A 23,521-nucleotide genomic window follows, 5' to 3' on the forward strand; every position below is an offset into this window, starting at 1 on the left:
TTTAAACAAGCATCAAGTGATTATCATTTGCTTGTCTATATAGCGTGGGATCAATCACACCTCTTTTGTATCCTGAGGTGACAACAAAATCAATGAGAGTCTCATACCACGCTCGAGGTGCCTGCTTAAGACCGTATACTACTTTCTCCAGCTTGTAGCAGTGATTTGGAAATTATAGACTTTCAAAGCCTAGAGGTTGTTCTAGGTAAACTTTCTCTATCATTTCTCCATTCAGAAATGCACTTTTTACATCCATTTGATGAACTTTGATGTTTTTGTTAGCAACATAAGCCAAGAAGATGTGTATGGCTTCCATTATTTCTACAAGGGCATATGTTTCATCGTAGTCAACACCCTCAAGTTGACTATACCCCTCGGCGACTAATCGAACCACACCGGATTCATCTAACTTGCTCTTATACACCCATCTTGTACCGACAATTGTGTGACCTTTTAGTTTCAATACCAATTTCCAAAATTTATTTTGTTCAAAATCGGCCAGCTCCTCTTACATTGCAATGATCCAATTCGGCTCCATAAGCGCTTCTTTTGTTGTTCTAGGCTCGACCGAAGACATGAATGCTGCATAGTTACAATGGTTATTTAAATCATTAGAAGATCGAGTTTGAATACCTGAGGATGGGTTGCTGATGATTTGACCAGGTGGGTGATCTCTTGTCCAAACATGTAGTTGGGATTGCTGATGGTTTGTGACTGCGGTTGAGGTAATGTCCTCTTCTTATGAGGACTCTACGGTAGGAGAAGGTAGTTCCCCCTCGATTTGAGGAAAGTCGGTAGATGAGTCTTGATTTGTTGAAATGGGTTGCGAAGTAGGTAATGGAAGTTCCCCCTGGATTGAAGAAGGGAGTTAAACCTGAACCTGGAGTGTGGATGGTTCCACCTAAATTGATGAGTGATGAACAATCCTTGGATCATTTTTTGTATCAATGTTTTCAATTTCTTCTTCAAAGTCTTCAGAAATGGTATATTGATTGGTCGGTCTACGGTTGGGCACTGGAGCAATGTCTTTAAGTATTGGAACCTCATCGGTTGTTACTTCCAAAGAAAATGGTCTTTCCCCCTCAACCAAAGAGGTGGAAGTATTGAATGATGTTCCTTTAGACAAAATAGGTCCAAATACTACTGCATGTTGTTGTTGTGCTACCGGAGACACCAAAATTTCTGAAAGGTGTGCTGTTTCTACAGGATCAAAAAGGTTATCATAGTTAACTTCAACTATGTTCAATGGACCCAAGGAGATGGGGATATCAGTTTCCATAATGTACTTTGTTTTCGTGGAAGGAGCAGTGATGCGAACGTAATAGTCAACAAACTTAACATCAAAGCTTTCGACTATCAGTCTGGTACGCAGTATGAGAACCCTGTACGCAACCTTGTTGGTGGAGTAACCCAGGAATATGCCTTCATCAGACTTTGGTGCAAATTTGTTAAGATTATCCTTGTTGTTGATCACAAAGCATCTGTAGCCAAAAAATATGAAACACGCAGATGTTGGGTTTGATGTTGTTGAGACCTTCATAGGGAGTTTTGTTGAGGCGTTTGCAAATGATGCTTCTATTTTAAACAAAACATGCAGTTTCCACTACTTCCGCCCAGAAGTAGAGAGGAGGGTTGGAAAGTTCAACATCGATCTAGCTACTTCGACCAATGTGCGACTTCTTCGCTCTACTACTCCATTTTGTTGTGGTGTGTAGGGTGCCAAGAAGTTCTGACTAATGCCCTTTGAAACCAAAAAGCTATTTAATATATGATTAGTGAATTCAGTCTCGTTATCACTTCTTATCCTTATGACTGGTAGCCTGATTTGGAGCTCTATTTCCTTGATGAAGTTGATCATGATCTACGGTGTGTCTAATTTGAGTCTCAAGAAAAAGAACCAAGTGAAGCGAGTAAAGTCATCAACTATAGCCAGAATATATTTCTTGTGATGAAGATTGGCTATAGTAGATGGACCGTAGAGATCAATGTGAAGTAGCTCTAAGGGTTCAACGATTGAAGAATCTACTATCAAAGGATGGTTACCCTTTATTTGTTTTCCACATTCACAGACTGGACATCTATCATTGTTGTACTTCAGGATTGGTAAACCTTGGACTAACTCTTTAGTTACCAGGATGTTGATATATTTGAAGTTGAGGTGAGATAGTTTGTAGTGTCATATCCAACTTACTTCGGATACTGATTTGGACAGAAAACACAACTACGGTTTGCCAATGACCAAAGAGACATCCAGTGGGTACATTTTCCCTTCAGCTTTGGACTTGATCAAGCATGTGTTCCTATCACTCGTCATGATATAGCAGTATTCATTGTCGAACTCAACTTGATGCCCAACTTTGCATTACTGACCCACACTAATCAGATTAAGATTTAGTCCCTCTACATAAGCAAATCTTTGAATAGAGAAGCTTCATGTAGTCAATACTCCATAACCCTTGATAATTCCATTTGCATTGTTTCCAAAGGTAACGGGACCACCATTACAGATTGGCCTAAAATCGCGATGGTATCCCAACCTTCTAGTCATGTGCAAGGAGCAGGTACTATCGATTAACCATTCTTCTTCTTGTTCCTCCTTGCACAATTCCTACAAAATTAGAGGGTTAGTTTGGGCACCCAAATAATTTTGGAGCCTTGGGTAACGTGTGACACTTTCCTAACAGATGTATACACATGAGATTTATGAACATATGTTTCTTTTCTTGTTTCAGTCCAAGTCCAAGACGTTTTACTCTTTTTGGAAAGTCACAAGTTGGGATATGACATAACTCTCTAAGTGGATAAAAACCAAACATAAGATTCTTCTCATTTAACCAAAAACCATATTTTATCAAAGGTTTGGAAGGTGAAGTTTCTTTCTTGTGTTCGGTCCTTGAATGGTGTTTTACTGGAGTATTCTTAGGATTTGAAAAAGATTTGTCATGTAACGTAAACTTAGGCTTTGACTTGGTGACTGACTAATGTGATTTTGAAAGATTTGGAGTTGGCAAAATACCCTTAAAATTTGGATCTATTAAGGTATTTTGTGAAAATGACTTTACCTTATTTTGATGTTTTGCAGAAATGTTTTGAAAGGGTTTTGTTACTGATTGATCCTTTTTGCATGCTCCATCAACTGTAGTAGTTTTTGAAAAAAAAATTGTAGTAACGGGTTTTTTGAAGTTCTTTTTGTTTCAAGCTTTGACTGTATTTTTGAAAATTTTGTTCTTGTAATCAGCTTCCCACTTTTTACGTCGGGATCTGATGTCCTTTTGTAAAGCTAATTTTGCTTGAACTTTTGGTGAGACCATATCAGTGACATTCAACTGAGGTTTTTTGGAATTTTGAGGTAAAATTTGAGGACTTGACTCATCAGAACTTAACATCTCATGATTTTGAGAGCATTCGCCAAATTCAAAATTATTGATTAGTAATTCACGCAAGATAGTCTCAAGAGTGGTTGTGCAATGGACTGGGGTATGCGGTAGGGAAGATTGAACTACCACAGAGTAACTCAAGGGTGACTTTTCATTGGGACATGTTTTGGAAGATAAGGATGGACTATTTTCAACTACTCTAGGTCCTTCTGAAACAATTTCTTCATCCACGTCAGAACTTCATTGAGAGCCAGAACAAATTGTGCCAACAATGGGTATGGCTTCATCTAAAATACCTATGGATTCAGGAAGAATTTCCTTTATGACACAATTGTTACCGAGTTCACGAAATCTACCAAAGTGACACTGGATGTCTTCAGGATATGTCTTACTGTTGACTGGAAATTGAAAAGGTCTATTAGTTGGGACATATGGAGGATCAACATTGAATCGGGGAGAGGATGTCACATTTTTTGAGTACCCATTGAACCATCCCCAATTATAAGTGTTGTCTACGGTCCTATTGTTAACAAGATTCTCAATAGCTTCACTTTCATTAAAGAGTTTTTCAATTAAAAGATTTAAAAATACAATCTCTTTTTGGGCTAGATCCTGTTGATTTAAAGCAATATCTAACTGAGTTTCAATTAACATCCTAGAATCTTTTTCTAACAATAAGTCTTTTTCTAGCATGGCAACCTTAAGCCTTTTGTCTTCTAGTCTTCCTCTCACATGGTACATCTCTTGGGAAGCTATATTCTTTTCATTTAAGGATTTGTTGTCGTATGAAAGGACGACAACACAAGTTTCATTAATTCTTTCCAAGTACGATTCACAATCATGCATGCTGTAATTATTATACTGAATCATAAATTTTACCTGTTTAACGATGCTAAGCGTTCCATCTTTTTCCATGTAGCAATAACTCTTCTTCATGCTTGTTGATCCATCTTCTTCACTAGTTGCCACCATTAGGGATGAAAGTGGGTCCAAACCCGGACCGGATGGACCCGGTCCCGAAAAACCCGGAACCGGTTAATGGGATTTTGAAGAACCAGAAACCGGACCGGTATGTAGGAATCGGTTCAGGTTCGGTTCCGGGTATGGTACCGGGTAAAATGGGTCTAGAACCGGAAAACCCGGAAACATCAAAGTGGGTAGCTTGGAACCGGATAAAATGGGTTTAAAACCGGAAACCCAAAAAAACCGAATTTTTTGGTTATTACTTACTACTTAGTGCGTTGAACTTTGAAAATTTTCATATTGATATTCCGACTTTGGGGGACTGTAACTTATTGAATATGAAACCAAAATTAACAAAATTATAGTCTAAAATCATGTCTATACTCTAAAATACATTCTGGAAAAAACTCATGTCAATCCGACTTTAAATGAATGAGATATGCATGTGTTAACATTTTCACAAAATACAAACAACAAAAACAAATAGCTAAAAAGTTGAAAATTTTCAATTTTGATATCCTGAATTCGGAGGATTGTAATCATTAAATATTAAACCAAAAATGACAAAATTATAGTCTAAACTCATGTACAAACTGTAAACTACAAGTTGGAAAAACCACATGTCAATCCGACTTCAAACGAATTAGATATGCATGTTTTAAAACTTTCACCGAATACAGAAAAGCTAAAATACTAAAAACTTTCAGCTTTGATATCTCGACTTTAGGGGACTATAAGTCAATGAATATAAAACTAAAAATGGCAAATTTATAGTCTAAAATCTTGTACAAACTCTAAACTACAAGTTGGAAAAAAACCGCATGTCAATCGGAGTTGAAACAAATGAGATATTCATCTTTTCCGGTTCCAAACACCGGTTCTGGTTTTTAGACCCGATTTACCCAGACCCGATGGCCCCAAACCCAGATTACCCGAAACCCAGATAAAGCCAATTTTTAAACCCGTAACCGGAACCGGTTTTATATATTCCGGTTCTAACGGTTCTGGTTCCGGTCCGGTTTTCCGGTTCTAAATCTCATCCCTAGCCACCATGCAGATTTTCCATTTCTTCTTGTTGTTGTCTATTTCTTCATTTTCATCACCCAAGGACCAAACTTGATGATCCATTTTGACTTGAGCAACATAAGCTCTTGCTTTTTCTTTTTCCTCCATTTCTTGAGCCATTCGGAGATAAAATGCCTTGTCTTTCTCCACATTTGCTTTTCAGTCTTTGGCAAAGTGATTTTCCTTGTGGTGCTTATGGAAAATAACAACTCCATCTTTGTCTTTAGTAGAGGTACCGAAGTCTGAAGGTTTGTTGTTCTGCGGTGACTCCTTTTGAGAAGTGTTCTGTGCTTGTGAAGGATGGTGAGGGTTTCCCGTATATCATGGATGGTTATTCTGTGGGTTGAAGTTGCGATTGAAAGGTGGTTTGGTGAACTGTTGGTTTTTACAAAAGGATGGTGGTGGGAGTCTATTGAACTATTGGATGACCAAGGAAATGGCATTTTGAAACTCTTCTTCGTCGTCAAGTTTTGCATCAGCTTCATACGTCTGCGGTGGGTTGTCATATGAGTGTTGGTATGATGACTATGCGGTATATGTGTATTGAGGAGCTTTGAACTGTAGGGTTTGAGCCATCAAATCAAGTGGTCCTCCTAGATCTGCACAATCCTTTAACACGGTTGATTCTTGTGCTTGGAGTTCACCATAAGTTTGAACAGTGAGAGAGTGTGGATCTTTCTTTCTCCTTGGACTATCATTTTTGCTATGGTCTAATGTCTACCCAAACCATGTAGTAATTGTATATTTGTCTTGTGATTGCTTCAAACTGTACAAGCATTTGATAGCTTTGTGATGATGAGGTTAAACCTTTTGAATGAGTCTTCATGACTTTCACTGGGAAGAGCTTTAAAGTTGTCGAACTCACTGAGTGCAGTGGTGAGTTTCTTGTCTTGAGCTTGTTCAAACCCTTGGTAAAGATTTTTTAGTACATCCCAAATCTACTTGGTAGATTTGAAGTTGATGATGATGTCGAAGTTGTTTGGAGCAACACCACACGAGATTTCATAGAAGGCTATGGCATCTTTCTCCATTTTTTCAAGATCATCATTCGTTGATCAATTCATAGCTGCTTGAGCTCCACTAAGTCGTGCATGGGCACCATCTGCTTGAACGGGAGTGAGAACAGGGACATCAGGTCCTTTTTCCACAGATCTCCACACATCTCTTTCGAGCCCCTTAAGATACCTTTCCATTCTTTGAGACCAATGGTGGTATTCACTTGCCACAAGTATCGAAGCTTTGTTAGAGCCACCAACACTATTAGAAACGTTCAATGATAAAGCTTGTGCCATATTTCCATGTTTTTTTTTTGTTTTTTTTAAGAATGAGCTTCAGTGGTATAGAAGTCTTTCCAAAATCAGAGTTTTTTTTGGAAAGCGACCACTATGGCTCTGATGCCAACTGTTGATAGAAAAACTTTGAAGAGCACTTGAACAAACGCTAGTACAAATAATAAGTTACGGAGTAAGTTGATCTCAAGGATCTTTTTAGCTCAACAAAAATAAGTTAGAAATATTAGATTGCGGAAATATAAATGACAGCAAGTTATATTAAGTAGACACCAAGTTGATTCATAACAAGGATTGCATGCAAACACAAGTTAATAAATGTGATCAACTTAAAGTGAAGAGGAACTTGTATTATCAGTTAAGATAGAATAGATATGAATGGTCTTTGTATTTCGATAATAGTTCTGGAAGAGAAAAGAGTGGTTTTGATACATGAATACGTAGTCTCTATTTACAGAGTCCTGAAAAGTTACATTGGAAATAAACAAGTACTATTCTACTGACTTCAGTAACCATGCAAGGTTCACTGGACAAAACAAAGTAAACACACTAAGTTAGTAAAGTAACATGAAAATCTTCATTCATCATTCATCTCTGTGGTAGTTGTTGCGGTTGCGGTTCACAAAAGATCTTCTCCAACTTCGGTAGTCAACTTCTTCTACGATAGCAGTTGCAATCCATACTGCGGTTCCTTAGCTAAAGAATGTGACTTTTTGAATTGTTGAGAGAAAAACTTTGAAGAACACTTGAACAAATGTTAGTATAAGATAATAATTTGCAGAATAATTTAATATCAAGGATCTTGTTAGCTCCACAATAATAAGTTAGAAATGTTAGATTGTGCAAATTTTAAAGTAAATATAAATGACAGCAAGTTATATCAAGTAGACACCAATTTCATTCATAACATGGATTGCATGCAAGCACAAGTTAATAAATGTGATAAACTAAAAGTGAAGAGGAACTCAGATTATCAGATAAGATAGAATAGAGATTAATGATCTTTGTATTTCGATAATAGTTCTAGAAGAGAAAAGAGTGGTTTTGATACATGAAAAGAGAGTCTCTATTTATAGAGTCCCGAAAAGTTACACTGGAATAAATAAATATTATTCTACTGACTTCAGTGACCATCCAAGGTTCACTGGACAAAACAAATCAAACATGAAAAGTCAGTAAAGTAACATGAAAGTCTTCATTAATCACTCATCTTTGCAGTAGTTGTTGCAGTTGCGGTTCACAAAAGATCTTCTCCAACTTCGATAGTCAACTTCTTCTATGGTAGCAGCAGCAATCCAGACTGTGGTTCCTTAGCTAAAGAGGGTCACTTTTTGTATCAACACAACCTAAACAAGAATTGAATATCTTGTTAATAGGAGCTCAACAATAAAAAGACAGACAAAAATGGACGTCTTGAGAAAAAGTTATGAATTTTTAATGGACTTTACCTGTCCTGGCCTGTTAATATATAACTTTAAAAATAAAGTCAAAATTAGCCGACGGATATAAAGAACATCAAAAACGGAGCTCGTATGCGAAAGTTACGAAATTTAGAAGTTGGAAGAGACTGTTGCGAGGGTACATGTGTACACCTCGTGTACACAACATGTACACACCGCGCTCTCGCATACTTGGCTCAGAAGTGTCCACGTCACCCCATCTGAAATTCGCCATCTGTCCCTCGTACATGCAGCGTACCCTCGTACGCCCTGCGTATCGAAGTACGCCCAATGTAGAACGAGGTTGGCGCCTATAAATAGCCTGCGAGGGCTGCCACCAAAACTCACACCTTAACCCATTTGTCTCTCTCTCTCTCTCTCTCTCTCTCTAAGTTCTCTCTAAACCTCCCCCAAGCTCTGGTACTTCCCGAGTGCAAAGAGGCGAGTCCCAGAGCGCCAGAAGGCTCCAAAAAGAAGAGTTTTTCGACTTGAAAATTCTACCCCCACAAAGTCTGGTTCCTAGCCACCCTCTTATGAGTAAGTTATGCTTACCCTACTATAAGTATAGCTTATGTTTAAGTTTATTATCATTATTATGAACTTATAAACTATATATATATATATATATATATATATATATATATATATATATATATATATATATAATGTTATTATAATATCTTTTAATTACTCGCGGTACGGGGAATCTGGTTTGAAGGGTCGCATAGGGTTGTTGGATTTCAGAAGTGCTATAATGCCAAAATGGTCCTGCCCTCCGATGTTTCATGTCTAGCCCATGTTTGTACATAGTGGTTGAAAAGTAATGATTAATGCTTATAAAATAATAACGCTCGTAATTAGTCGCAATAAATATTAGACTAAAATCTAGTGGTAATAATACTAGGTTTCGTCGAAGGAAAATAGAATTGTTAGAAGCGAAGCGCTGCTCGAGTTGGGAATCATCACTTTAACAAGTGAGTGCACAGTTACTTTCATCTTACACATAGATCTGAAGTATTTAATATAAACTATGTGCTATGTGTGCATATTATTTGTGTTCCTGATATATATATATATATATATATATATATATATATATATATATATATATATATGCTGGATGAACGATTTATACATGTTTTAAATGATTTAAACAATATATGTATTTTATATCTACGAATATGTTGGGTAGAACATGAGTAGTTGAAATAGCTGATGTATGATGAAATAAAATGATGAGAGGCCTCGATGTTTACAATGATCCAGTCATCTAGCGGAGGATAGATGACGACCATGGACTATTCTAGACAATCTAGTGGAACGCTAGCAGGCTCGCAACCTGTAGGTGTTTGTGAACGATGTGTTCATCGGTATACTGCATTCCCTTCATGATTGCCTTGAGGGAATATATTGGTGAGGAACCCCCTTAGTAGTAGTATCCATCTCGATGAAAATCCTTAGGCTAGTTCCCTTACTTTAGTTGCTTTAGGGATAGAAATTGAGGATAACGAGAATGGGTAATTGGGTTGGTTGATTTGATGAAATTAATAAACTTAATTATTGTGGGTTGAAAACCCTATGTGCTCACCAGGCTCCCAAGCCTAACCCACTCAGTTTCTTGTATACAAGTAGTGGCAAGAGAGCATAAGAGTGGTGATCTGAAGAGAGATTAATGGATTATAGGCCACTAGAATAAGTAGATATTGTAAGGCCTGTGTTTTTTCTGTTTATGCTTTTGATCTGTATAGACAATGACATCCCGAGGTTTTTAATATAATGAAAATACATTTCTTCAAAAATGCTTTGATAAAGTCCTTATCATATTTTTGGGAACAAATACCGCAACATTTTTCTTCAAAAGGTACTCTAATTTTTTAATAAAGCATAATCAAAATCGGTCTTTTCTAGCCGTGAAAATGGGAATGTCACAATGGCAAACGCTTAAGAGAAGTGTTAGAAGTTCTGAAGAAAGAGAAGTTGTATGTAAAATTCTCCAAGTGTGATTTTTTGATTCCGGAAGTCCAATTCTTGGGTCATGTGGTTAACCAAGAAGGAATAATGATTGACCCAACAAAGATCAAATTTGTAATGAAGTGGGAACAACCAAAAATTCCCACTAAGATTCATAGCTTTCTAGGATTAATTGGATATTACAGAAGGTTTATCCAAGGCTTTTCTTCAATAACTACTCCCTTAACAGCTTTGACCCATAAAGGGGCAACATATACGTGGAGCGAGGAGCACGAAGAAGCTTTCGAGAAGTTAAAGAAGAATTTGTGTGAAGCACCGATTCTTTCTTTACCTGACGGAATTGAAGAATTCGCAGTATATAGTGATGCGTTTGAAGTTGGGTTAGGTTGTGTTCTGACCCAGAGAGAAAAAGTAATTGCATATGCATCTCAACAACTAAAGGAGCACGAGAAGAACCACCCCACTCATGATCTAGAGTTGGCAGTGGTAATATTTGCATTAAAGATATGGAGGCATTATCTTTATGCCACGAAGTGTAAGCTTTACATTGATCATAAGAGTCTCTAGCATCTCCATGATTAAATGAAATTGAATATAAGACAGTGACACTGCTTGGAGTTACTTAAGGATTATGATTATGAGATACTTTACCACCCTGGTAAAGCGAATGTCATAGCATATGCTTTGAGTAGGAAGATAAATTTGGAAAGAAAGAAGACAAGAGCATTGAGAATAGAGATTGACTCAAAAATTGTAAAAATCATCAGGAAAGCTCAGGAGGAAGCTTTGGAAGGAGATAAACGAAAGGAAGAACATTTAGGCAAAACGTTGGAATTTGGTACGAACAATCAAAGGTTGAAGGTATTCCAAAACATGATTTGGGTACCTAAGGGAGGAGGAATGAGATATCTTCTCATGGAAGAACCCCACAAGACCATGTACTCAATTCATCCTGGAAGTACCAAGATGTATAGGGATCTAAAACATTACTATTGGTGGCCGACGATGAAGCTTGATGTTGCAAAGTATGTGACGGACTGTGTGACTTGTGTAAGAGTTAAAGTGCAGCACCATAATCCTTATGGGAATTTGGAACTTTTACCAGTTCCCATGGGTAAATGGGAAGACATCACCATGGATTTTTTGACTAAGTTGTCTAGGACGAATAAAGTTCACGATATGATTTGGCTAATCATAGATCGATTGATAAAGAGTGCATATTTCATAGCAGCCAATGAGAAGTAGCCTATGGATAAGCTTGTAGATGTCTATGTAAAGGAGATAGTAAGACTTCACGGTGTTCCTTTAACAGTTGTGTCAGATCGTGACAGTCATTTCACTTCTAGGTTTTGGAAAAGCCTACAATAAGAAATGGGTACGAAGTTGCGTTTGAGTACATCCTACCAGCCACAGACTGATGGTCATAGTGAAAGGACGATTCAAACACTAAGAAATGCTAAGAGCATGTACCCTTAAATTCCAAGGTAACTGGAATAAAAACATATACCCCTAGTAGAATTTTCCTATGACAATAGTTATCATTCAAGCATTAAGATAGCACCTTATAAATCCTTGTACGGATAGAAGTGTGGAACACCATCTTGTTGGCTTGAAGCTAGAGAAAAGCAGTTTATGGGACTAGAGATAGTCCATCAGACTGCTGAGAAGCTAAAGGTGATTATAGAAAGGATGTTAGCAGCTCAAGATCGTCATAAGAGCTATACCGATAAGAAGCAACGACCAATGACATTCAAAGTTGGAGATTTGGTGTTGCTTAAAGTCTCGTCATGGAACGGACTTATAAGATTTTGTAAGAGAGGGAAGCTAAGTCCAAGGTTTATTGGACCATTTAAAATTCTTCGGAGAGTTGGAAATCAAGCTTACAAGTTGGAACTGCTAGCAGAGCTTGCTGGAATTCATAACACCTTCCAATTGTGTTATTTGAGGAAGTTCCCAATATAATTCCACTCTTATAGTTAAGGATTGATGAGACTAAGAGGCTGATTGAAGATCCTGAGGAGATTGCTGACCATAAGACAAAGAAGTTATGGTGGAAGATGGTTAAATTAGTGCTAGCATGATGGAAACATTCGGATGGGCCGAATTTCACATGGGAGAGTGAGGACGACATGAAGAGTCGTTATCCTCATATGTTTGATGATTCCGGGATGAAATCATCCTAAGGGGGGAGAGAATTGTAACGCCTTCTTTTCCAACTAGACATTAATAAAGATTATGAATTGGATGGGGTCAATAATTATAATCTTTTCAGATTAATAAAAGAGGGTTATTTTATTATTACATGGTATTTGCATGTATATACATACATACATACATATATATATATATATATACATTGTGTCTTTATAGCTACATAATAAATTAGGGATAAAATTTCTGTCTAAATCGATTAAAGATTAGGACGAATACCCTATGAGTGAGACGAAGTAATCATAATAAGGATTCTAGAGGTATAAGGAGCACTCAAAAAAGATTTATAATGGATGAGTTATGACCCATTGAAATTTTACGTTCAAACCGGCACGACTACGATATCGTAAATAGCAAATCAAAGTTAGGATGATTATTAGCATTAGTAATTAAAAAAAATTGTAGTAGTCAAACCGAGAGCGTATATATAGAGAACGCCCTAATCTTACTTCGTAAGAGGAACTTATGATTTTTAGAAGTTTCGACGTAGCGGTATACGACTTAGAAAACGAAGTAAAAATCAGTTCATTGTTAGTAAAAGCAATGTAAACGAGGGTTGAAGATCTCGTCCATATGGTCCATCGATATAAATACAGTCGGGAACGGATATCGTATGAGGAATTTATGAATTTTTAAAGGACTTTAGGATAAACTTGTTACCCGAAACCACACCGATAGCCAAAGCACCTAACCGACTAGCACCAGCGGAGATAAAGGAGCTTATGATGTAGCTTTAGGAGTTGTTGAAGAAAGGTTTCATTAAACCTAGTTCTTCATCCTAGGGAGCTCCGTTGTTATTCGTAAAGAAGAAAGACGGAAGCATGAGGACGTTGATTGACTACACAGAGTTGAATAAGGCAAAGGTAAAGAATAAGTACCCTTTGCCTAGGATAGATGACCTACTTGATCAGTTGCAGGGTGCGAGCTATTTCTCGAAGGTTGATCTTAGGTCAGGATAACATCAGCTGAAGGTGAGAGAGCGGGATATAGAGAAGACTGCTTTTAAAACGAGATATGGACACTATGCGTTGTTTGGTTATGTCGTTTGGACTGACCAACAATCCAACAACATTTATGGATTTGATGAATAGTGTTTGTAAACCTTTCCTCGACAAATTTTTAATAGTACTCATTGATGATATTCTCGTATATTCCATGTTCCACTAGGATCATGGAAAACACTGAAGAGATGTGCTAAAAGTTCTGAAGAAAGAGGAGTTGTATGCAAAGTTCTCCAAGTGTGATTTTTAGATTCGGGAAGTCCAATTCTTGTGTCATGTGGTTAACCAAGAAGGAATAATGGTTGACCTAGAAAAGAACAAAGTTGTAATGAAGTGGAAATGACTAGAAAATCTCAGTGAGATTCATAGCTTTCTAGGATTAGTTGGATATTACAGAAGGTTTATCCAAGGATTTTCTTCGATAGTTGCTCCCTTAACAGATTTGACCCATAAAGGAGCTACATATGATGCATCTGGAGGTGGGTTAGGTTGTGTTCTGACCCAAGAGAGAAAAAGTAATTGCATATGCATCTCGGTAACTAAAGGAGCACAAAAAGAACTACCCCACTCTTAATCTAGAGTTGGCAGCGATAGTATTTGCATTGAAGATATGGAGGCATTATCTTTATGGCACAAACTGTGAGATTTACACTGATCATAAGAGTCTCTAGTATCTATTTGATCAAAAGGAATTGAATATGTGATAGCAATGTTGGTTGGAGTTACTCAAGGAATATGACTGTGAGATACTTTACCACCCTAGTAAAGAGAACGTCATAGCTAATGCTTTGAGTAGGTTGGTAAATTTGGAAAGAAAGAAGCCAAGAGCGTTGAGAATAGAGATTGTCTCAAAATTTATAGAAAACATCAGGAAAGCTCAGGATGAAGCTTTGGAAGGAGATAACCGAAAGGAAGAACAATTAGGCAAAACATTGGAATTCAATACGAATAGTCAAGGGTTAAAGGTAATCCAAAACAGGATTTGGGTAACTAAGGGATGAGGAATGAGAGATCTTCTCATGGAAGATGCCCACAAGACCATGTACTTGATTCATCCTGGCAGTACCAAGATGTATAACGATTTGAAACCTTACTATTGGTGGCTAACGATGAAGCTCGATGTTGCAAAGGATGTGACTAACTGTGTGACTTGCACAAGAGTTAGAGTGCAACACAAGAAACCTTATAGGAATCAGGAGCCTTTACCAGTTCCTACGGGAAAATGGGAAGACGTCACCATGGATTTTATGACTAAGTTGCCTAGGATGAAGAAATGTCATTATATGATTTAGGTAATCATAGATCAATTGACAAAGATTGCATATTTCATAGTAGCCAATGATAAGTGGCCTATGGATAAGCTTGCAGATGTCTATGTGAAGGAGATAGTAAGACATCATGGTGTTCCTTTAACAATTGTGTCGGATCGTGACAGTCATTTCACTTCTAGGTTTTGGAAAATCCTACAAGAAGAAATGTGTACGAAGTTGTGTTTGAGTATAGCCTACCATCCACAGACTAATGGTCGGAGTGAAAGGACGATTTAAAAACTAGAAGATATGCTAAGAGAATGTACCCTAGAATTTCAAGATAATTAGGATGAACATCTACCCCTACTAGAGTTTTCCTATAACACTAGTTACCATTAAAGCATTAAGATGGCACCTTATAAAGCCTTGTATGGACAGAAGTGTCGTATGTCGTCTTGTTGGCTTGAAGCTGGAGAAAAGCAATTTATAGGACCAGAGATAGACCATCAGACTGTTGAGAAGCTAAAGGTGATTAGAGAAAGGATGTTAGCAGCTCAAGATTGTAAGAATAGCTATACTGATAAGAAGCAATGACCAATAAAATTCGAAGATGGAGATTTGGTGTTACTTAAAGTCTCTCCATGGAAGGGACTTATAAGATTCAGTAAGAGAGGGAAGTTAAGTCCAAGGTTTATCATACCATTTAAAGTGCTTCGGAGAGTTGGAAATCAAGCTTACAAGTTGGAATTGCCAGCAGAGCTGGATGGAATTCACAACACCTCCCATGTGTGTTATTTGAGGAAGTTATCGTGAGACATTCCCGATATAATTACACTCTCAGAGTTAAGGATTGATGAGACTAAGAAGAAGATTGAAGATCCCAAGGAGATTGGTGACCATAAGACATAGAAGTTACAGCAGAAGATGGTAAAATTAGTGCTAGTACGATGGAAACATTCGGATGGGTCGAATCTTACCTAAGAGATAGAGGACGACATGAAGAGTCGTTATCCTCATATGTTTGATGATTCCAGGAAAAAATCATCCTTAGAGGGAGAGAATTGTAATGTCCGTGTTTCCTAATCGACATTAATAAAGATGATGAAGTGGTTAGTGTCAATAATTATAATCTTTTGATATTAATAAAAGAGGGTTATTTCATTATTGCGTGGTATTTGTATGTGTGTGTGTGTGTGTGTGTATATATATATATATAATGTGTGTTTATAACTACGTAACAAATTAGTAATAAAATCCGCATCTAAATAGATTAAAGATTAGGACGAATAGCCTATGAGTGAGACAAAGTAGTCGTAATAAGGATTTTGCAGGTATATTGAGCGCTTAAAACGGACTTATAATAGATGAGTTATGACCCATTGAAGTTTCACGTTCAAACTAGCAAGGCTACGGTATCGTAAATAGCAAATCAGAGTTAGGAAGATTATTAGCCTTAGTAATCTAAAGGAAAGTAGTAGTAGTAGTAGTAGTAGCAGCAGCAGCAGTAGTAGTAGTAGTAGTAGTAGTAGTAGTAGTAGTAGTAGTAGTAGTAGTCAAAATGAGAGCGTATATATAGAAAATGCCCCAGTCTGACTTCGTAAGAGGAAGTTAGGATTTTTAGGAGTTTCAGTGTAGTAGTATAAGGCTCAGAAGCCGAAGAAGAGATCGGTAGATTGTTAGGAAAAACAATCTAAACGAGGGTTAAAGATCTTTTCCATATGGTTATGTCGATATAAAGACAGTCGAGAACAAATACCATATGAGGAAGTTATGAATACAGACTTTAACAGTCTAAGCCTGTTAAAAATATAACTTTAAAAATAAAGTCAAATTTAGCCGGCGGAGCCTAAATGAAAGTTGTAGATCTCGTCGAGAGTTTTCTGGGGATATAAAGAACGTCGAAATGGAGCTCATATGAAGAATATACGATTTTTTGAATTTTTCCGAGAAGCGTCATGCACAGGTGGGTTGCACGGCTCGCGCCTTCTAGAAGGTGGGGCGTGTACCACCATATTTGTGACACATTGAAGAAAATGGGAGGAACGACATCTCAAATGTGCACAGCACGCACACTAGGCGCAGCGCGTAATTGTGCTATAAATAGGCTTCGGATGATCATTAGTTTCCTCACTCCCTATCCTCCTTTTTCTCGAAATTCTCTCGATTTTAGCCCATTTCGCTTAGTTTTAGCCTTCGGTGAAGCCTTGTAATCCATGAAGAAGTATTAGCTAGTGAGTAAAAGCTCTGCCATTTCAATTTCCAAACTTATGTCAGGAAGAACCTCTGTAAGTTAAGCTACACTCTAGTATTTTCTATGTAACTTATATTTATAGTCATAGGTCATCATTATAAACCTATATATAAGATTTATCAATAATTCATCTTACACATAGATATAAAGTATTTAAGATAATTACATGTTATATGTGTCTATTATCTATGTTCCTGATATCTATCGTAGATGAACGATTTATACATGTTTTACTCGGTTTTAAATTGTATATGTATTTTATGACCTATCAATATGTTGGGTAAAGATGGGTAGATATATAAAATGACATAGATGATGAGAGATGAAAGGTGATATAGATGATGAGATATGAAAGATTATATAGATGATTAGAGGCCTTGACTTTAAAGATGATCTAGTTGTCTAGCGGAATATAGATAACGACCACAGACTATTCTAGACATCCCAGTGGAAAGCTAGCAGGCTCACAACCAGTAGTTGTTTTTGAACTAAGTGTTCAACAGGTGTAATCCATCCCCCCCCCTCTATGGTTTCCTTACTGACATATATTGATATGGACACCCCTAAGCATTGTTGTCTATCTCGAAGATGATCCTTAGGATAGGTCCCTTGAAATTAGATGTTAGGTATAGAGAGTGAGGATAGCGGGAAGGAGTAATCAGGTTGTTGATTTGATAATAATAAATAAAAATTTAATTATTGTGTGTTTAAAACCCTATGTGCTCACCAGGCCCCCAAGTCTGACCCACTCAATTCCTTATATTACAAGTAGTGGCACAAGAGCACAAGTGTGATTATATGATGAGAGATTTATGGACGCCTATAGGCCGGTAGTTTAGATAAACTAGCGTAAGGAATGTATTATTTCTTTTATGCTTATATACTATGTCGACAATGATGTCCTAAGGTTTTTAATATAAATAAAATATGTTTCTTCGAAAATGTTTTGATAATATCATTATCATGTTTTTGGGAACAAATTCTGCAATATTATTCTTGTAAGGATACTTTGATTTCAAAATAAGCATAAATAAATCGGTCTTTTCTGGCCCTGAAATTGGGGATTTCACATTGTACACATCACATCTTCTTCTAAAAACCAAGCTCGAGTTAGAGATCCACGTTCACGATCCTAAGCCAACAATCAAAAAAGAAGATGACAAGAGACCGAGCCCGTGTCTCCAACCCAACCGTTTTATTAAAAAAATTGAAAACAATTTGTGAAAATTCTTGGCTCCTAGTTTGAGTTTGGATTCACACAAGTATTCCTCCAAACCCCTCAAACCATGGCTATGATATCGACTTGTAACGTCCCATTTTCACAAGCAAAAAAATCAATTTTAAATTAGGTAAAATCACCATTTACATAAAACCCAAGTTACGAAATCCCATTTGTTCCAAAATATAGTTGTTTGAAAATCAGAGTAATATAAATAATGTCAAATCTCCATTGTTGTTGATGAGTGTTTACAATCACTCCTTCGCCTTCTCACGATCATCAATGGTACCTGAAAAACATTTAATCCACAACTATAAGCCAAAGATGAAAGAGTTACCCAAAAAAAAGAACACTCCACAATACATATACAATGCATGCACACATGAGCCTTCAGTCTGTCTGTCCCGCCTCGCAAGGCCAACAACATGCCTGGACCACTCTCATGAGCCTACAGTCTGACTGGACTGCCTCACTAGGCCTATAGTACACCTATACCGCTCTCCTGATCCTACAGTCTTATTGGACCGCCTTGCAAGGCCTATAGTCACTTGGACCACTCTCGCTCAACATATCGTTGATCCATATGTGGCCTACAACACACCGCTAGCCCGCCCGGATATCTTGGCCTACAACACAAAGCAGGACCACCTCAACCCACCACCCAAAATATTGACATTTGTAACAGACAAGCAATAAATTAACCATATAGACACATGCAACTATATACACTAGTTTACCTGTCTAACAGCTCATTACCACATACTATGCCTCATACAGTACACTACGCTACTACCGGTAGATCTCCAAGGAATGCATAGCTATATGTAACCAGAGGTGAGATAGACATTCGAACATGTGATCTTATTCTAGAGCCACAACCAAACAAGGAACATGAAAAAAAAAATCCTAGATCAAGAGTTCTCAGGTTAACCTACGTGACTACCTGCAACCCCTAGGGCACTCCACTAGACGATTAACAAACTATTAGTACTCTAACTAGCGTACCACTACTCATATACCCTAATATACAAGGATATATGATGTAACATATAGTATAATGAGGACGCTCACCAAAAATGCAGACTCGGAAACACAACAACGCCCTCACTCCCTGCATTGATCACCCCCACGAACTGACTGGCACCAAACACAGATAAATCCCTAATCAATAACCCAAGTCCTTTAAGTTTGACCCAAATCAAACTGGTCATAAGTCAATGGTCAACGATTAACAAAAGTCAACGGTCGACCAAGTCAATGCTCACCACGACGTGGGGACCTCTTGGCCACATGGTAGGAATACTAGGAAAAGATAGTCATGAAGCAGAGAACCACCATGTTGTGGCAAGCCCATTGCCACGTCGTGGGAACTGACAGATTGTCATAGTCTTCATTAAGTGCTTAATCCTTACAATCTAAGCCTAAAACTTCAAATCTATATCTTTTCAATGCTAGATCTATAACCCTAAGTCCAATAGGTCCTTAATAGGGCCAAAACTTGTGTATGGGACCAAGAATCATCCAAACTACCCAAAAATGACATCAAACTCGAATCGAGAAGAAGATGTGTCAATATGAGAAGTTTATACCCTAAATAGCTTAGAAAACTGAAGCAGAATGATGGATCTAAACCAACTCCTTGTTTCCTTGTGAACTTCCTTCTTTTCAATCTTGACCAAAAATCCATGGAATAAGCTTCAAATCAAGAGAACGAGCTTTCTAATCATAACAGAGACTAGGATTTCATTGATGAGGGGTTGGAGGCTGAAGAGGATGCCCTAATCCTTGAGATTAGGTGCTTAAATATGGAGAAAACCCTAAAAATCTTGGGATTAGGTTACATTAGTTGCCACTTCATATGGCCTTCCTCTTGCCACGTCGTGGTGACCATCCAAACGTTCATTCCTGCATTAGACATGCCACGTTGTGATGCTCCATTCACCACGTCGTGGCACTAGATTTTTCGCAAAAATCTTACATCTGACCCCTCTAAGCCGTCATCTGGTCCATTTTGGAAAACAGGTGTTAAAGTATCCCTTATAATTTCCAAATTTGTGGAAACCAATTTAAGTATTTTAAGGTTGGTTTACCTAATATGAATGAAAAATACCGCCCTTTAAGAAAAGCATATCATTTCTTTTACATATTTAAGTTTAAAATGACATTATATTATCTAAAAATAAAGTAAATTTCCAGGATAATTGTCGTATATCTTCAGACATTGTAATGGGGAACATTTGCATATTATACAATGCTACTTTTCTATGCTCCTTGGTCGCAAAAGGGGGTAATGGGTTTTACAGTTTTACCATTCGTTCTTTCGTACGTTGAAAATCACAAATCATTTCTAACGCAGTCATATCAACAATACCACATTGCTCGTCGACAAGGCGTAGCAGATTATATTCTTTTGGTAACGCATCCTCATAACTCGACTCATTGGATATCCAGGACTATGATTAAAAAATATATACAAAGGTATTATAAAAGTCAATTGGTTCAAAGATAAAACCAAACAATATAAAACGTACCCATAGCAAAATTTATAAAATGGCAACTACTCTAAAATAACAGGTTTTTCAAAATTTGATATGGTTTCATCGTTCGAAGTTCTATCTATTTTCAATTTAAGCTTTAACATCCTCTTAGATTTCTTTCTTACTTTTATGGATGCATTTGGTGGTTTATTGTGTGATTTTTTTTTTCTATTTTTCACATCAGGTTTTTTTATCTGCAAAAACAATCCATCCAAAAATTAATTTTAAATTATAGTATAATAAAACACGAATGTTTATAACAATATATTTTAATTAAATGTCACCTTTATCGGGACAATTTATGAAAACTCTTGTAGATGATATACAATTTTTTCGTCTGTAAAACCCATTTTTTAGCAGCATCTACGCAAATTGATTAGTTGCATCTACGACAACATTGGTTTTGATTTCAGACTAATTTGTACGTATTTGTTTAATGCAAATCAATATTAGTTCTTAATTATCACAAAATAGAAATAAAAATTGTAGACACACATTCCTCATTCCGAACACTTATTCCTTATTTCAGAATAATATTCACCACGTAATCTACTAACAGATTTTTAAGCTACTTATGTATATCGAGTGCTACTAATAGATTTTTAAGCTACTTATGTGATCAAAATGACTAAAATGAACAATATATCTACATGCACTATGCCATTCCGGATACGTTCTACCAATTTCAGACATGTTCTATGCATTCCGGAGTACATTGAATCGAATAAAAACTCAAATGCAAGTACATAAATCAACAGAACTAACCTAATTTGATGAATCGATTATATCAAATGCAAAAGAAAAAAAAAATACTTCGATCTTTTGGTTGCTAAAAACTCGGAATGAGAACAATCTGAAACGATATCTCCAATATGTGAATGTGTTGGCCTCATATTTATATAATCAGACTACAGTATTGGAGTTGGTCGGTTTATACCTCCTATGGAATGTCCACTCCAAAAAAAAGTGGTTAGTTTTAAAATAAATAAATAAATAAATAAAATTGACTATTTATATAAACCCCTTTCACTTTTAGTCAAATTATTCGATGTCCCTTTATTTTATAGTAGAGTAAATTAATGAAATCGTCCTTATGGTTGATTGGATCAAGGGATTTAGAGATGCCTTAAATGCATGCATTCCCAAGATAATTAACCGAAAATTCTACATTCCCAATGTTACCGACTACAGAATTGTAGAAATTGAGGTGATGGGGGGTCGAGGCAGATTGGGGTTTTAATGGTCGGAATATGGATGATATACTGTATGCCCTATCTTGACATAAATGGGATGATGTACTGTATACCCTGTCTTGACATAAATTGCAGATATTTTCTTGTAATCACCAGGAAAAAAGTCAAAAAGATTGCTATTTAATTTTTATTTCAAACTTAATGATACAATATTGTCGGTGTCAGTTATGTTACAATTAATGCATTCGTTAAGATTTAACATGGTTGATTGGTTGTGAAACTCCTTATCAAGAAGATTTAGAATAGTATTCTGACCAACTTCATATTTTATGGCTTTATGCCATGAATGCATGATAATCCCACCCCATTTGCATACAATACAAGTTAGTGCATGTTCAATATTTTAAAGAGCATTTGCATACAATATAGTTTATAGTTTATTGTTAAACAAAACACAACTAATGTAATGAAAACCAAGTTTTCACAAAAAAAAAAAAAAAATGATTTTGGCATTGTTTTTTTTCATCCAAAATGTGATATCACCAAATAATGTAATGTCATGTCTCGTTATCAAAATTGATGTATCAATTAACCTGGTTGACCGGTTAATTGATTTGAATGTTCAATTTGAAAAAACAAACAAACAAAAAAGAAACATTATCAAAATTCAATTTTTATATAAATTTAGTGATTTTGTGAAATTTGTTCTTTAATAAATGTCTCAAATATCCCATTAATAATAATAACTTATTGTCCCAACATGAATACATGATAATTATAGTAGTTGACTGGCAAAATTCTTTAAAATAAGATTCAAGGTTTAAATCGCTTAAAATATTATTAATTTTTTTATGATTTATCATTGGCATGATACACTTTAACATACATATTTTTATTGTACAAGGCAAACTAATATCACAAGTGAATAGTGATTGTAACAATATGAAACATAATGTGCCACTCCTTTTGATCACAAAATAAATAAATAAATAATTGCAAAGTTTAATGTGACTTGTAGTACAATTAACATTTTAATTGTTAATTATGAAAATGTTTCATTTCCTTACAATATTAAGTGCCCCATACGAGTTAAAATCATTATTATGGAAATACGAAAATTTTAAGCTCGCTCGCAAGATAGATATCCCAACTATTTACTTGAACTTGGTGCCCCTCAAAGTTATCTATTTTATTTGAAGAGCGTGTATGGATTGCATTCCTTCTGCTACCACCCTCATTCACTGTGGTGTCTCTATTCCTTCTACTTCATGCAATCTCTGTCACAATGGCATTGACTCTAGTGATCACATTCTTGTTAGGTGACCTTACGCACTTGAGTTCATGTGGTGGATTTTTAGATGGTGTGACTGCTCAAAACTTCAATTCGGTTAAGGAGGTCATTGATTTTGTTGCAAATTGGGGATATTGTCCAAAGAAAATGAAACTCCTTATTGTGATTATTTATGGTGCCCTTTGTAATGTCTGGAAAGCAAGAAACGATAGGCTCTTTAAACAACGCGTTCTCCATCCCTTACGAAGATGGTGGATCACATAATCACCATGGTGTTTAATTGGGTTAAGTGTTTGGATAATTTTGGCTATGTAACTGGTCTGATCGTATCTGCTGCCCGTTTAAAATTGTGTAATCTTTTGTTTGTTTGACTTACCTTGCCTTTTTCTCTTTGGCAGGGGGCTCGTTTATCTTCTTTATAAAACCACGGTTTCAAAAATAAAATAAAATAAAAATCTTATATA

Source organism: Lactuca serriola, chromosome 4 (genome assembly GCF_051521515.1).
Source record: "Lactuca serriola cultivar US96UC23 chromosome 4, Lser_US96UC23_V15, whole genome shotgun sequence".
Lineage (NCBI taxonomy): Eukaryota > Viridiplantae > Streptophyta > Magnoliopsida > Asterales > Asteraceae > Lactuca > Lactuca serriola.